Raw genomic sequence first — 14,637 nt, 5'->3', positions numbered from 1 at the left:
TGAGATGAAAGACATTTTCTCTGTGGCAGAGAACATGCCCTGTCGTATTCTTTACTTGACAAGCCGTATTAGTTTCAACTTTTACATTTTTTTAGTTCTTTGGGAGTTTATTGTAATCTTTAACACAATGTATGAAATAGTGCCCTGGGACCCCAAAATGCTGAAGCCAGGTTCATAAAGCATTTATTAGGTAGTGATGACATAACTCTGGAGGCCATCCATGTTAACACACTGTTACAATACACATCCGAGGAGCATATTAATTTTCCCAATAGCAATGTGAGTCTATTTTATTTTTGGTCAAACAGCCAAAATGATATTTCTTCTTCTTTTTCTCTTTTACTGATTGCCCTATCTAAGCTGTAACTAGCTGAGCATTTACAACTCTGAATGATATAATGAAATTAAGACTCCATAACATTCTAATTTGCATATCTCATTATATAGAGTGACACCATTAGAAGACATGTGTTGAAGCTTTCAAAATGATTATGATATGTGGATGTATTAGAGGAAAATATGCTTTGCTGAACCAAGACTGTACAGTAGTCACTAATACTGCTTTAGAAGGAGGCTGCTGCCACGGCCTCCTTCTCCATTTTCTTCTCCTCTCTTCCCAGTCCTCCTAAACAGGAAGTCTATGTTTATTCTGGGCAGCATTATCGTGTGAATGTAATGTCCAATAGTCATGGGAAGGCAGAGGTAATTACAGATAGTGACCTCTGAGACTGGACCAGACCTTGCTCAGAGATACAAACAAGGTCCCAAAAGCACTAGAAGAATAGACAATCTTAATTATAAAACTAATAGAAGGTGAAGAATAAGTGATAATTGAGTGATAAAATCAATATAAACCACCTTTTTCCCCCTTTAAGACAGGGTTTCTCCGTGTAACTGCCTTGGCTGTCCTGGAAGTCACTCTGTAGACTAGGTTGGCCTTGAACTCACAGAGATCCCCCTGCCTCTCCCTCCCTGAGTGCTGAGATTTCAGGCATGTGCCACTGTACCTGGCTATAAACCACTCTTTTTTTCTTTTTTCTTTTTTTTCATCACAAATAGGACTTCTTATTTGTCACTATTAAAAATCTGGCTTTTAAACAGATTCTTGGACCTGTGGTTCATATCCATCAGCTCGTTCAACTTTAGCACCCGTCTCCGTCATCAGTCGCTTTTCCAGAACTGCCACCTTCTCCGTGGGGCACCATCAGTTCTCCCAATTCAAACTTGGGCTTCTTCAGCATTTTTACTTTCCTCACAAAGACATCATGAAAAGGATAAATGGACTGGCAAGCCTTTTCTATGTCTTTCCCAGTGCTGTCTGGAATTAACTTATTAAGCACTTCCTTCAGATCATTTGTCTGCACTTCTCGGGTCATGGTTTCCATCATCTTCTTCCGGATCTGGCCGACCTGTTGGTGCTGCGCATAGGATGTCTCGCGTATTTGGTTGTTGCGTTTTTTAGTGAAACCAACACAAAAAAGACGGAGCAAATACCCATCAGTCGTCTTGACATCAACATGCAGCTTCAATCATGGTCTGCCACTTTTTGACCGTGGAACACATCTTGTCCCGGGTAAGATCCATGCCGTGGAAGTTGGTCAGACGGTTTTTGCCCTGAAAATCCTCAGTAATTAGCTTGAATTTTCTAAATGCGACTTCATCATTCTGCAGATCGGCAAGGCCCTCTTCAAACACACGAGCCTTGAGGCCATCGGAGGAGATTTTGGTTCCTTGAGTCCTCGTGACTAGTGTTTTCCCAATGTTCCTAATATTGAACGCAGCCGGGGCTTTCACGTCGTACCAGTCTTTCTTAGAAAATGGATCGACCACTTTCTTCTTGGCTCTTCCCTTCTTGCTGCCTTTCGTCAGGCGCTTGTTCTTGCCGACTTCCCTGGTGCTGCTCAGAGAGCCAAAAGGGCGGAAGTACACCTTGGCGAGAACTTCTATAAGCCACTCTTAATGAAAACAAACAAACAAACAAAAAATTCCTGTCATACCAAAGCTATAATTCATTAAGAAGACATAAAGTATGAATAGAACAACTAAATTAGCTCTCAATTGCTTCATAATCTAATTAAGAAACGAATCATACACATACATTGCAAGGCATGCTTTTCTCAACTACAGTAAATTTTATTATCTCTTTTAAGACATTTTCTTTTTTTAATTTAAATTTTTTCTTTTTAAATTTTTTTTCTATTTTTATCATTTTGTATCCGAACTGTAGCCCCCTTCCTCATCCCTTCCCAATCCTCCCTTCCTCAAATCTTCTCCTCCCGTGTCTCCCCCTCCCCCAGTTCTTTGATAGGGGATATCTTCCTCTTCTTCTATCTGATCTTTGCTTATCAGGTCTCATCAGGACTGGCAGGGAATCTTATGAAGGGGGAGGCAGAAAGACCTGGAGGGGACAAGAGCTCCACAAGGAGACAAACAGAACTAACAAATCTGGGCACAGGGGTCTTTGCAAAGACCGATATTCCAACCAAGGACCATACATGGAAATAACCTAGACCCCTTGCTCAGATGTAGCCCGTGGTAGGTCAGTCTCTAAGTGGGTTCCCTAGTAAGGGGAGCAGAGGCTGTCTCTGACATGAACTCAGTGGCTGGTTCTTTGATCATTTTCCCCTGGGGGGAGCGCAGCTGTACCAGGCCACAGAGGAAGACAATGCAGCAAGGCATTACTGTCTTATTGGTGCTTTGGCGTGGTTTACCAAAGTTGATGATGATAATATAAAACAAAATAGTGAACTAGGGGAACTGGCTAATGATTACTGTCATTTCAAAGACTTTTTAATGCCAGTCGCTGCCTACAAAAACTTGAATGAACTGTAAGTTCATTGCTTATTGCCCAAATAATACAAAATTTCCCACTGTGGTTAAACAATAATTCAGATATTACATGAGTGTGATAAATTCCAACTTGATTGGATTGAGAGCCTCCTCGGAGATTAGGATAACACACTTCTCTGGGTGTGTTTGTGAGGACATTTCTCGAGAAAATTAGATGGGAAGGGTTCTGACCTAATAAATTATTTGATGGATTCAAGATCTGATAGCCTTTTGGGGGATGGCTGAACTGTGGAAAGCAGGGGTCCTTTGGAGGAAGCAGGTCACGGGGAGAATGCCCTGTGGACTATAACTTGCAGGGTACTTCCTGTGCTCTGCTCTTGCCTTCCCCTTTCTCCACTAGAAGTCAGTAGCACTTTTCCAGTGACATCATTAACAAATATCCTCTAGAGGAAAAGTCATCACCTTCAGTTCAGAGCCGCTGTCTTAAAACTATGATAAGGAACACTTCATCAGAGTTCCTCTGAGTTCACCATTTTGTTGTTGTTGTTGTCATAAAGTGGTTATTATTCCCCCTCCCCTTTGAGACAGTATGCTACGCACTCCAGGTTGTCCTCCAACTCTGTATTAGCGGAGGATGACTTTAGACTTCTGATTCTCTTGCGTCTTCCTCCAGAGGGCTGGGAATGCAGGCATACACCATCACGCCTAGCTTATGTGGTTCTACGAGATCCAATCCAGTCATGCATGCTAGGGAACTCTACCAATAAGACTGTTTCCATAACTCCTAGGGTAGTTATTCTGAAAAAGAGTCAGTTTACACGCTTTATAGTTTCTTTCTTCTCTCTTTTCTTTCTCTCTCCTTCTCTTCTGTCTCCTCTTCCTTCTCTATCTCCTCCTCCATCTCCACCTCTTCTTTTGACAGGGTCTTTCTGCATAGTCTTGGCTACCATGAAGCTCGCTATGTAGACAGACTAGGTTGGCATCAAACTCACAGAGATACTTCTGCCTCTGGGAGAACTATGGCACCACTATGCCCAGCTTTATAGTTTTTTTCTAAAACAAAGAAAAAATCCTGTGCATGACATTATCCTATACTAAGGATGATTAGAATTATAACTGTGTGCTAAATGGCTTAAAAGGAAGGGTGTATACTATGTTTAGTGACAAATATAAAAAAATAATGTACTGCAGAAAGAAAAAGACATAATGCCAATTAGTAAAGAAACTTGGAGATAATTAAACATGTTCAGCAGAGTTTATCACTGAAGGCAGAAGAGGCAGTAGGAACCCCCTTTAGGACTGTAGAAAAGCCTTTTCCCTTCAAAACAAGCCATGGAGCAGGATAAGAAATGTAAAAAAAAAAAAAAAAAGTCTCCCTAAGTCCACCACAGACAAACAACCAATTGAGAAGTGTTTGTTCATTAAAACTCTAGCGTTCTGTAAGAGAGGTGGGAGTTTGTGGTATTCGTGCATGGGGATACCTCCTTTCCTGCCTTTGTTTCCTGTAATTCTTCAGACTGTTTAGTATACCTGTGAAGTCAGGACAGTCCTGTCTAGTGCATGAGTAAAGAAGACTGGCTTCATACCACTACTGGGCATATATCCAAAAGAGGCTCAAGTACACAAAAAGGACATTTGCTCAACCATGTTTGTAGCAGCTTTATTTGTAATAGCCAGAAGCTGGAAACAACCCAGATGCCCCTCAACTGAAGAATGGATGCAGAAATTGTGGTACATCTACACAATGGAATATTACTTAGCAATGAAAAATAAGGAAATCATGAAATTTGCAGGTAAATGGTGGGATCTGGAAAGGATCATCCTGAGTGAGTTGTCCCAGAAGCAAAAAGACACACATGGTATATACTCACTCATATAGACATACAACATAGGACAAACCCACTAAAACCTGTGCATCTAAAGAAACTAAGCAAGAGAGAGGACCCTAACTAAAATGTCCAATCCCCATCCGGAAAGGCAAAGAGGATGGACATCAGAAGAAGAAGAAAACAGGAAACAACCTAGGAACCTACCACAGAGGGCCTCTGAAAGCCTCTGCCCTTCAGACTATCAAAGCAGATGCTGAGCCGGATGGGCAACTGTTGGGCAGGTGAACGGAATTTTAGGTAAGAACTGGGAAATAGTAAGAGCTGGAGAGGACAGGGTCTCCACAAGGAGAGCAACAGAACAAGAAAATTTGAACACAGGGAACTTCCAAGAGACTCATACTCCAACCAAGGACTATTCATGGAGATAACCCAGAACCCCTGCACAGATGTAGCCCAGGGCAGTTCAGAGTCCAATTGGGTTACATAGTAATGTGAAGAGGGACTGCCTCTGACATAATCTGATTGGCCTGCTCTTTGATCACCTCCCTCTGGGGGGGAGCAGCCTTACCAGGCCATAGGAGAGGACAATACAGCCACTTTTGATGTGAACTGACAGACTAAGATCAGAAAGGAGAGGAGAACCTCCCCTATTAGTAGACTTGGGGAGTGGCATGCAAGCAGAGGGAGGAGGGAGGGTGGGATTGGGAGGGGAGGAGGGAGGGGCTTATGGGGGGGATGCAGAATGAATAAAGTGTAATTGATGAAAAATTTAAAAAAAAAGGGAAAAAATAATTTAAGAACCTTAAATGACTTTCAAAATTGGAGGAAAACATGGAGTTAGTCAATTGTCATGGAGCACGTCTCGCCCCTGGGGGCAATGGTCTCCTGAACCTACTCAGACCTCGGACACCACCACTGCTAGTTCTAGAACTGACGCAGGATGTTCCAACGAGGGGTTAAGGCTTCTCATAATATTTTCTATAAGCCCACACCTGTTTGTCTATATCCCCCATTTTTATTCATTATTAGCCAGATAGAGCCAAGTAATTGTGGTAATGATACTTGCTTTTTTGCCCAATGCTGGAATGCTAGTAAATTTTATGCCCTGGTTACTCGCATGCCTCACTGGGTGCCTGTGCCCATTGATGCCCCTCACGCTATAACTCTCTTCAGACAGAAAAGGGATCTTGGAACTACAGCCACCATTGTTACTACCATCTCATTGGCGGCTGTTGGAGCTACCACCAGGGCATTAGCCATGAGTCATACTGGGCAGACTGCTCAGACCCTGAATAATCATTTAGCCAATGTAGCTCATGCCTTAGTTGTACATAAAGGAATTAATGCTCAACTAAAAGGAAGCTTGATGGTGTTCAATCAGAGGATTGACCTCTTGCAGGAGCAAATTGATACCCTATGGCAAATCGCTCAACCTGGCTGTCAATGAAAGTATGCTGGACTTTGTGTCACTAGCATACAACATGAGAATTTTTTCTGTGCTGCAAATCTGTCTAAACAATTGTCGAGCTATATTTTAGGTAATTGGACTGGAGAATTCGATACTACGATGGAGCAGCTAAGAGTGGCCATTGTCACAGTAAATTCTACCAGAGTGGACGCAGGACTAGCCACAGGATTATCAACATGGATTGCTGCAGCCATGAATCATCTGAAGGAATGGGCGGGCATGGGAGCATTAGCAGGCCTTCTGGTGTTGGTCTCCTTGGTTTGCCTGTGGTATATATGCAAGATTAGAGTCTCACAACAGTGTGATGCAGCCATGTTCATTCAGGCCTTTACAGCCATTGAAGCAGGACATTCTCCCCAAGCATGGTTGGATACCATAAAAAGCTAAAATGATACGCTCAGGATGCGAGGCTAAGCACTGCACTCAGGGTCAGCAGCTTTCGACCCAGAGAAAGAAGAGCATGTCTGATTGCATGCGGGTTGATGCCCCAGGTCCCGCCTCTGAGAAAAAGGTATCGGATGGGTCTGATGCTCTTTGGGTGGATGACACCTAAATGAACATCAGTACAAAGTCCCAATTTATTTCTAATATCAGAGATCAGACCTCTACTCTTGCCTGATGCGTCTAAAACAAAAAGGGGGAACTGTAGAGAGCTGCGGAATGCTATGCCTTAAAGATGGAGCTGGTTTCTGCCTTCCACCTTCCCGATGGTGAGTGCTCTCTGTCACGAACAATTCCACATTTGGCTAAGGCTGAGGATCTGGCTTGCTTCCATGTATGTGGACCTATCTGCATTGCCCCCGTGGCACGCCTGGGTTGGCTACCCAGAGGCTATTTAAGCTGTGGGCTGGCTTTCCCCAGGGTCCGAGGATTGTTCAAGGTTCCTGAATAAACTGCATTGAAAAAAAAAAAAGAAGAAGACTGGCTTCATTTGGAGTAAAGGATAAAAAAATTAAAATTCAAGCTCAGTTAGCAGTATTCAGTAAAAGTGGTAAGCCTGGAAGAAAGTGAGCAGAGAAGATCCACAGCCCCCCAGGGCCAAGGATGTGGTATGATGTAGGGCAAGAAGCAAGTTAGTCGACAGGAAACTGTTTCACAGAGGGATGTGAGATGCTGGAAATGAGACAACCAGCAAATCTTAAGAAGCTCTGCACAGATCCTGGTTGACTAGGCACATCTTCCAGGTAACATACTAGGAAACTAATCACAAACGAAGAGTCATGTAGGCTAAAGAATCACCCTTCAAAGTTCTGAGTGTAACCCTGGAGCTGTCAGATCTCTCTCCTTCTCTCTCTCTGTGCACATATGCTTGTAAACCAGAAGTTGGTATCAGATGTCTTCCTCAATTGTTCTTGTTGAAATCAATCTATGCCTTAAACTAAGCCACTTCATATTATATAAGACTGTGAGTTTTTAAATTTAAATTTATTTTTTTACAATTTATGCACTTTATACCCCTATTTTAGCCCCCTCCCTCATCTCCTTCCAGTCCCACCCTCCCCCTCTCTCCTCTGCTATTCTCCTCTCTTTCTCAGAAAGGGGAGGCTTCCTCTCCTACCATCTGACCCCAGCCTATCAAGTCTCATTAGAACTAACTGCTTGCATTCCCTTCCTCTGTGGGCTGGCAATGTTCCCCACCAGGGGAAAGTGATCAAAGAGCAGGTAACAGAGTCTATGTCTGAGACAGTCCCTGGTCCCCTTACTAGGAGACCCACATGGAGATTGAGCTGCCTATGGGTTACATCTGAGAAGGGTGTGTCTAAGTCCTCTTCATGGTCCTTGGTTGGTGCATCAGTCTCTGCATGCCCACATAGGCCCAAATTTGTTGGGTCTGTTGGTCTTATGTAGCTCCTGTTCTGCATCCTTCTATTCCCCAACTCTTTTTTATGACTCCCTGTGCTCTGCCCAAAGTTTGGCTGTGATTCTTAGCATCTGCTTTGATCCCCTGCTGGGTGGAGTCTTTCAGAGGACATTTATAGTAGGCTTCCTCTGTTCAACCTCTCTTTTATTTGCCCTTCTGAATGAGAATTGAGTATCCACCTTAGAGTTCTCCTTGTTGTTTAGCTTCTTTAGGTCTGTGGATTGTGTAGTATGGTTTTCCTGTATTATATTGATAATGTCTGTTAATATATACCATGTGTATCTTTGTGCTTCTGGATTACCTCACTCAGGATGATCTTTTCTAGTTCCATCTATTTGTCGGCAAATTTCATGATTTCTTTGTTTTTAACGGCTGAGTAATATTCCATTGTGCAAATGTATCACAATTTCTGTATCCATTCTTCAGTTGAGGAACATCTAGGTGGTTTCCGGATTCTTACTACAAAGAAAGCTGCTGTCAACATAGTTGAGCAAATGTCCTTGTTGTATGGTTGAGCATTTTTCGGGTATATGCCCAGGAGTGGTGTAGCTGGATATTGTGTCCCAATTTTCTGAGAAAGCACCAGATTGATTTTCAAAGTGGTTGTACAAGTTTACATGCCCACCAACAATGAGGGAGGGTTCCCCTTTCTCCACATCCTCCCCAGCAAATGCTGTCACTTGAGTTTTTGATCTTAGCCATTCTGATGTGTGTAAGATAGAATCTCAGAGTCGTTTTGAATTGCATTTCCCTGATGACTGAGGATGTTGAGCATTTTAAAAAGTGTTTCTCTGCCATTTGCGATTCCTCTGTTGAAAATTTTCTGTTTAGTTTTGTACCCTATTTTTAAATTGGATTATTTGGTTTGTTGTTTAATTTCTTGCGTTCTCTATGTATTTTGAATAAATACATAAAGCCCTCAGTCAGACGTATGGTTGGTGAAGAACTTTTTCTAGTCTGGAGGCTGTCATTTTGTTCTACTGAGTGTCCTTTGCTTTGCAGAAGCTTTTCAGTTTCATGAGATCTCATTTAGTAATCTTAGAGCCTGAGCTGTTGAAGTTCTGTTCAGGAAATTGTCTCCTGTGCCAATGAGTTCAAGGTTCTTCCCCACTTTTTCTTTTAACAGATTTAGTGTATCTGGTTTTATGTTGGGGTCTTTGATCCACTTGGACTTTAGTGCATGGTAATAAATATGGATCTATTTGCATTTTTCTACATGCAGACATCCAGGTAGACCAACACCATTTGTTGAAGATGCTTATCTTTTTTCCATTGTGTGGGTTTGGCTCTTTTGTCATAAATCAAGTGTCTGTAGGTGTATGGGTTTATTTTTGAGTCTTCAATTCAATTCCATTGATCCAACAGTCTCTTTCTATCCCAGTACCATGCAGTCTTTATTACTGTTGCTCTATAGTACAGTTTGAGATTAGGGATGGAGATACCTCCTGAAGATCTTTTATTGTACAGGATTGTTTTAGCTATTCTGTTTTTTTTTTTCCATACGAAATTGAGAATTGTTCTTTCAAGGTTTGTAAAAAAAATTGTATTGCTCTTTTGATTGGGATTTCATTGAACCTGTTGATTGTTTTTGGTAAGATGGCCATTTTTACTATATTTATCCTACTGATCCATGAGCATGGGAGATCTTTCCATCTTCTGATATCTTCTCCAATTTCTTTCTTCAGAGACTTGAAGTTTTGTTTTTCATACAAATCCTTTACTTGCTTGGTTAGTGTCACCCCAAGGTACTTTATGTTATTAGTGGCTATTGTGAAGGGTGTTGTTTCCCTAATTTCTTTCTCAGTTTTTTTTTCTTTTGTATCCAGGAAGTCTACTGATTTTTTTTATTTTTATGTTAATTTTGTATCCAGCCACTTTGCTGAAGGTGTTTATCAGCTGCAGGAGTTTCCTGGTAGAATTTTTGGGGTCACTTATTTATGCTATCATATCACCTGTGAATAGTGATACTGTGACTTCTTCCTTTCTGATTTGTATCCCCTTGGTCTCCTTTAGTTGTCTTATTGCTCTGGTTAGGACTTCAAGTACTAAATTGAAGAGATACCAAACTATGACATCCCTAGGAGATTTCATTTGACTATCAACTTAAAAAAAAGACAGTGAGTGGTGGTGGAGCACGCCTTTAATGCCAACATTTGGGAGGCAGAAATAGGCAGATCTCAGAGTTTGAGACCAGCCTGGTCTACAAAGCGAGTTACAGGATAGCCAGTGCTACACAGAGAAATTCTGTCTCAAAAAATCCAAAAACCAAAAAACAAAGAACTCCCCCAAACCCAACCAATCAACAATTAACAACAACAAAAACAATAACAGCAACAGCAAAACCGAAGACTTATTTATGTATTTATATTACTTCCATGGCTGCTTTATTTGCATGTGTGTCTGTGTACCACCTTGCTCTCCGGAAGTTGGAATCCTCTGGAACTGGAGTTACTGATGGATTTTAGATATCATATCAATGCTAGTAACTGAATCCAAGTCCTCTCTGGAAGAGCAACCAGTCCTCTTAACTGATGAGCCATCCTGCCAGCTCACTAGCAGCTTTTAACTCTGATTTGAAGAATGAGGATGGCTGCTGCCTCAGGGTGGACACACAGTTGACACCATTTCTTAGACACCATGATCCATGGTTGAATGATGAATGATATATCCCTGTGAGTAGGATGGGAGAAACCCTTTAAATTTATCAGGGTGAACTGAGACTGTAGGGACCCACGGGTATATTAGCATTATTTCAGGAAAACCATGCAAAAGAACTTAGATACACCGGACTTCCTCACTTGGATCCCATAAAGTGACGGGCATCTAACAAGTCTAAGAATTAAGTGGCAAGAGATGCAAGCCAGCCTGTCCTCAGATGCTGGGTGTGTTCATCAAAGATCAACAGGAGCTCCAGCTCTGCTAGGTCTCCTGCTGCAGATGTGGCCCACTTGTCTGCATGCCCATCCAGCTGTTCTGGATTGGTTCAGTTTTTCACCTCACAGCTGGAGCAGCTTTACTCTTAAGCCCTGACCCCAGCAAATAAGCAGGAGCGCCTTCCCAGCACTGGAATGGTTTGTGAAATCAATACAGTTTCTCAGCCCGCTTCTGAAACCTTTTGAACTCTGCTATAATTCTTTACCTCATATTATTTCTGTAAACCACAGATGTGCATATAGATAATTATATCCGTTTACTGTGTACCGTGTGTGATATGATAATTTTTATTAATAACTAAGATTGATATAAAAGAATGTGCATTTACCTTGACCAGATTATGGTAGAAGGGATTATATGGAAAATCGCAGTTAAAAAAGCTGCTAAAACTTGTGAAGTTAGTCACTTAATAAATTCTGACACTATGGAAAGATACAAGCATATTCATCTATGTTTCTGGTATAATTCCCTCATGGCTGCCCCCTACATTATTTTTTTAAATAGACTCTCTCCTCTTAGAGCTCAGTGGTTCTGCTAGATTAGGTGGCCAGCAAGGAGCAGGGGTCAGCCTGTCTTTGCCTCTTCAGCGCTGGGATTACAGGTGTGTACCGCCCTGCCTCACTCTAAAGTGAATCCAGAGGATTGAACTCAAGTCCTCATGCCTGCACAGCAAGTGTTTTATTGACTGAGCCACCTCCCTAGACCCAAGAACTGCCTTTTAAGTTAAAAAAAGAATGTTCTGTTTTGATTAGCTCAAGTAGATGTGCTACCTTAACTTTTAATTTTCTGTGTTCTTTGATTTTGCTTAACTCTCCTTGGTTCTGCTCTCCCTGAAGTCTTGACCTGGTGATAATCGTTAAACCAAATTTTGGTGACTTCTTTGTATGTGATAAGTTATTTTTTTTTTCCTAACAGAGTAGATGTTTCAAACTGACTTGCAGTTATCACATTAGGATTGCTGTTACTTCACATCAATGTGACTTAAACATTAGCTTGACACAGTTTGATTTGATTTGGATCTGCCCAAACCTGTTCTGTGTGTATACATCAAGTGTCTAAAACTCATTTGCAAGTGTCAGCCATGCCCATTTCAATCAGGGTAGATAGTGTGACTTGAGAACCAGATCGCTGATTAGCATACTGTCTGATCAATCTAATAAACTTTAATTTAGTTCTATTTAGCTTTTTCCTCCCTGGGGCGTAGTGTGACTTTCTCCAACCTACTCAGGTGAAACTTTGATCTCCCACCCAGTGCCCCTGGCATGAACTTACTCAGTACTCTCACTGCCGAGAGGGTCACTGGACGCTGCCAGAGTGTGTGGCCTCTTACACGATCATTCACTCACTGCGCCAGCAGGGGTACTGCAGAAATTGCAAATGTTGGCTTATGTAGGAGCTGCTGAGATGAACTGGGACCATGAGAATGCATATTCTGGGTCATCTGGAAATTCTGACAGGGAAAAGTTCTTGCTGCTTGGTATAATGCTATTAGATACACTGTGATTGAAATAATATGCTAAGGACCACTGAAATCTCAACATTGCACGAGTATTCACCACTGCATCCCCTCAACTTTTCCTTCTCTTTTCTGATGGAGTCTTATCTGTGTAGCCTAGGCTTGGCTCACTGTTGCTTTTCGGAAAGGCTTTTCTAGACCCGTTAATTTCTAAGACTTTCCTGTTTCGTCTTGGTGAGGCTGCATCGATGATTCCATTCTCACACTCTACCTCTGCATTTGGGCCTGCCAGACTTTTTTCTATTTTGGAAGTTTGAGAGGATACAGTAGGGTAAATAGCTACGGAATTGTGAGCTAAGTCTCGGTTTAAATTTTAGTTACAGCAGCAGGTTTATTCTGTTAGGGAACTCACTCTTCTCCCCATGCTGCAGTGACCTTGGTTGAGATAGAGGCCATGTCACCATCCCTGGGTTTGTGCGCAATAAAGACAAGGTCAGTGAAGCGCTTGGCAGCACTGGTTACCCAATGAACACTGGCTGCTGAATTTTCTTTACTTTTTTTTGTCATTTATTTATCTGTGAGTCTGCCACGGGGCGTATAATCACGCTTAGAGGACAAACTGTGGATGTTGGTTCTCTCTTTCCACCATGTGGCTTTTGGTGATCGAACCCAGGCTTGACGGCAAGTGCCCTCACCTTCTGAGCACTCTCTTTGGGCCTTCTTCCTTTTCTTTACTGTTACAGTTTTTTGCATCCTTTTATGTAACCACATTGGTTGATACTCTGCGTTTTTCCTTTCCTATAAAGCCTCCCCATCTTTTGGAGCAACCAAAAGATTTTCCTTCATCATTTCTGCAGTATTCATGCCCTCCTGTGATTGGATGGACAGTGTTCTAGCCCTTGGGTAGACCATTGTGGGGTCTATATGCTAGTAATTTTTGGTGACTTCTTTTGAAAACAGGCTGGCAGAATGCTGAATTGCAATTTAAGCCCCTGAAGTCCTATCATGAGGTGCCTTTGATGTGGTTGTTGGTCATCTTGGCTTGACTTTAGAAATATAAGTTGATGTTGTATAAATACTAGCATCAGATTTTCAGACTTTTACAGTTGAGGATCCTTTTTTTTTTTTAAAGAAAAATGTTTATTGGGCTTACATATCTCAAATCACAGTTCCATGGAAGGAAGCCAAGGTGGGAACCTTTAGGCTGGGATCTGACGCAGAGGCTGAGAAGTGCTGCTTACTGAAATGCCGCTTGTACAGCCTGTTTTCCTAGAGCATTGGGTCTCACCCACCAACCACTAATTAAGCAAATGTCCTATGGGCTTTATCTACAGCCTGATCTTATTAGGGAACTTTCTTAATCTAAGTTCCTTCTTCTCAGTTGACTTTAGCTGTTCAAGATGATGTAAAACTATCCAGCACAATGTCTTAATACATTATAGATGTTATAACAAAATAATGTAAACTGGGTGTTTGGCTAAAACATACAAAAATTTACTTCTCACAATCCTAGAGGCTCGGAAAGCCCTTATCAAACTAATGCTATACATAGTATCTGATGAGAGGCAGCCTTCTTGTTCATATCCAGTAGCCTTTGTAGTAACTTAATTTGAACAAAGAGGTGAGAAGAATCTGGAGATCTCTTTTATATGAGTACTGATCTCATTTAGAGGATCCTTTTATTTAAAAAAAAAAGGGAAAGAAAAAAAATAATTAACTACCACATCACAAATATTAGCTTAATTTTCTCTTTAAAATAACTGTTAAAGGCAAATCTTATTTTTCCTTGACAATGGTAATGATCTGAGGTTGAGAAAAGGAAAATTTTGTCTACCAAGTAATACTATTAGAAGATAGTAATTTAGTTTATGTTCAAAATCCATGTTTTTTGTTTTTTTTTTATACCACATTGACAAGTGGCAGCATTAACCAAATGGAATGGATAACTCCACTGACTGTTTACTCTCATCTCTGTTTTCCGTGCTCAGTTTTCAGCATTTTCACCCCAGAAACAGCTGGATGCAGATTGCAGAACAGAGGTAGGCTTAGATGGAGTTAGGGACTGTCCATAGTCTTGTGAGTTATGATTTTCAACAGTTGTTACTTAATATTTGAAAAGAGATCATTTCATCCATATTGAATGATTAGGTAATGAGGGATTTCAGCCTGAAGACAGGGAGATGTTTTTGTAGATAGAGCAGGTATGACCTACTCTGCCCTGGTCCAGTTCTGCAGATGTCTGCTCCCCTGTGGGCTCTGATCATGGTCATGCCTCAGAGACCACTCTGCTCTGGAAAAC

The 14,637-nt window shown here is 41.6% G+C and overlaps 1 pseudogene; it reads right to left on the bottom strand.

Moving 5' to 3' along the window:
* Window positions 1-1,093: 1,093 nt before the first annotated feature.
* LOC110557167 (small ribosomal subunit protein eS1-like) lies at window positions 1,094-13,091 on the bottom strand (annotated as a pseudogene).
* Between the last annotated feature and the right edge of the window lie 1,546 nt (window positions 13,092-14,637).

The sequence above is a fragment of the Meriones unguiculatus genome, chromosome 8, assembly GCF_030254825.1.
Source record: "Meriones unguiculatus strain TT.TT164.6M chromosome 8, Bangor_MerUng_6.1, whole genome shotgun sequence".
Classification (NCBI taxonomy): domain Eukaryota; kingdom Metazoa; phylum Chordata; class Mammalia; order Rodentia; family Muridae; genus Meriones; species Meriones unguiculatus.
This window is presented reverse-complemented; position numbering and strand designations above follow the sequence as displayed.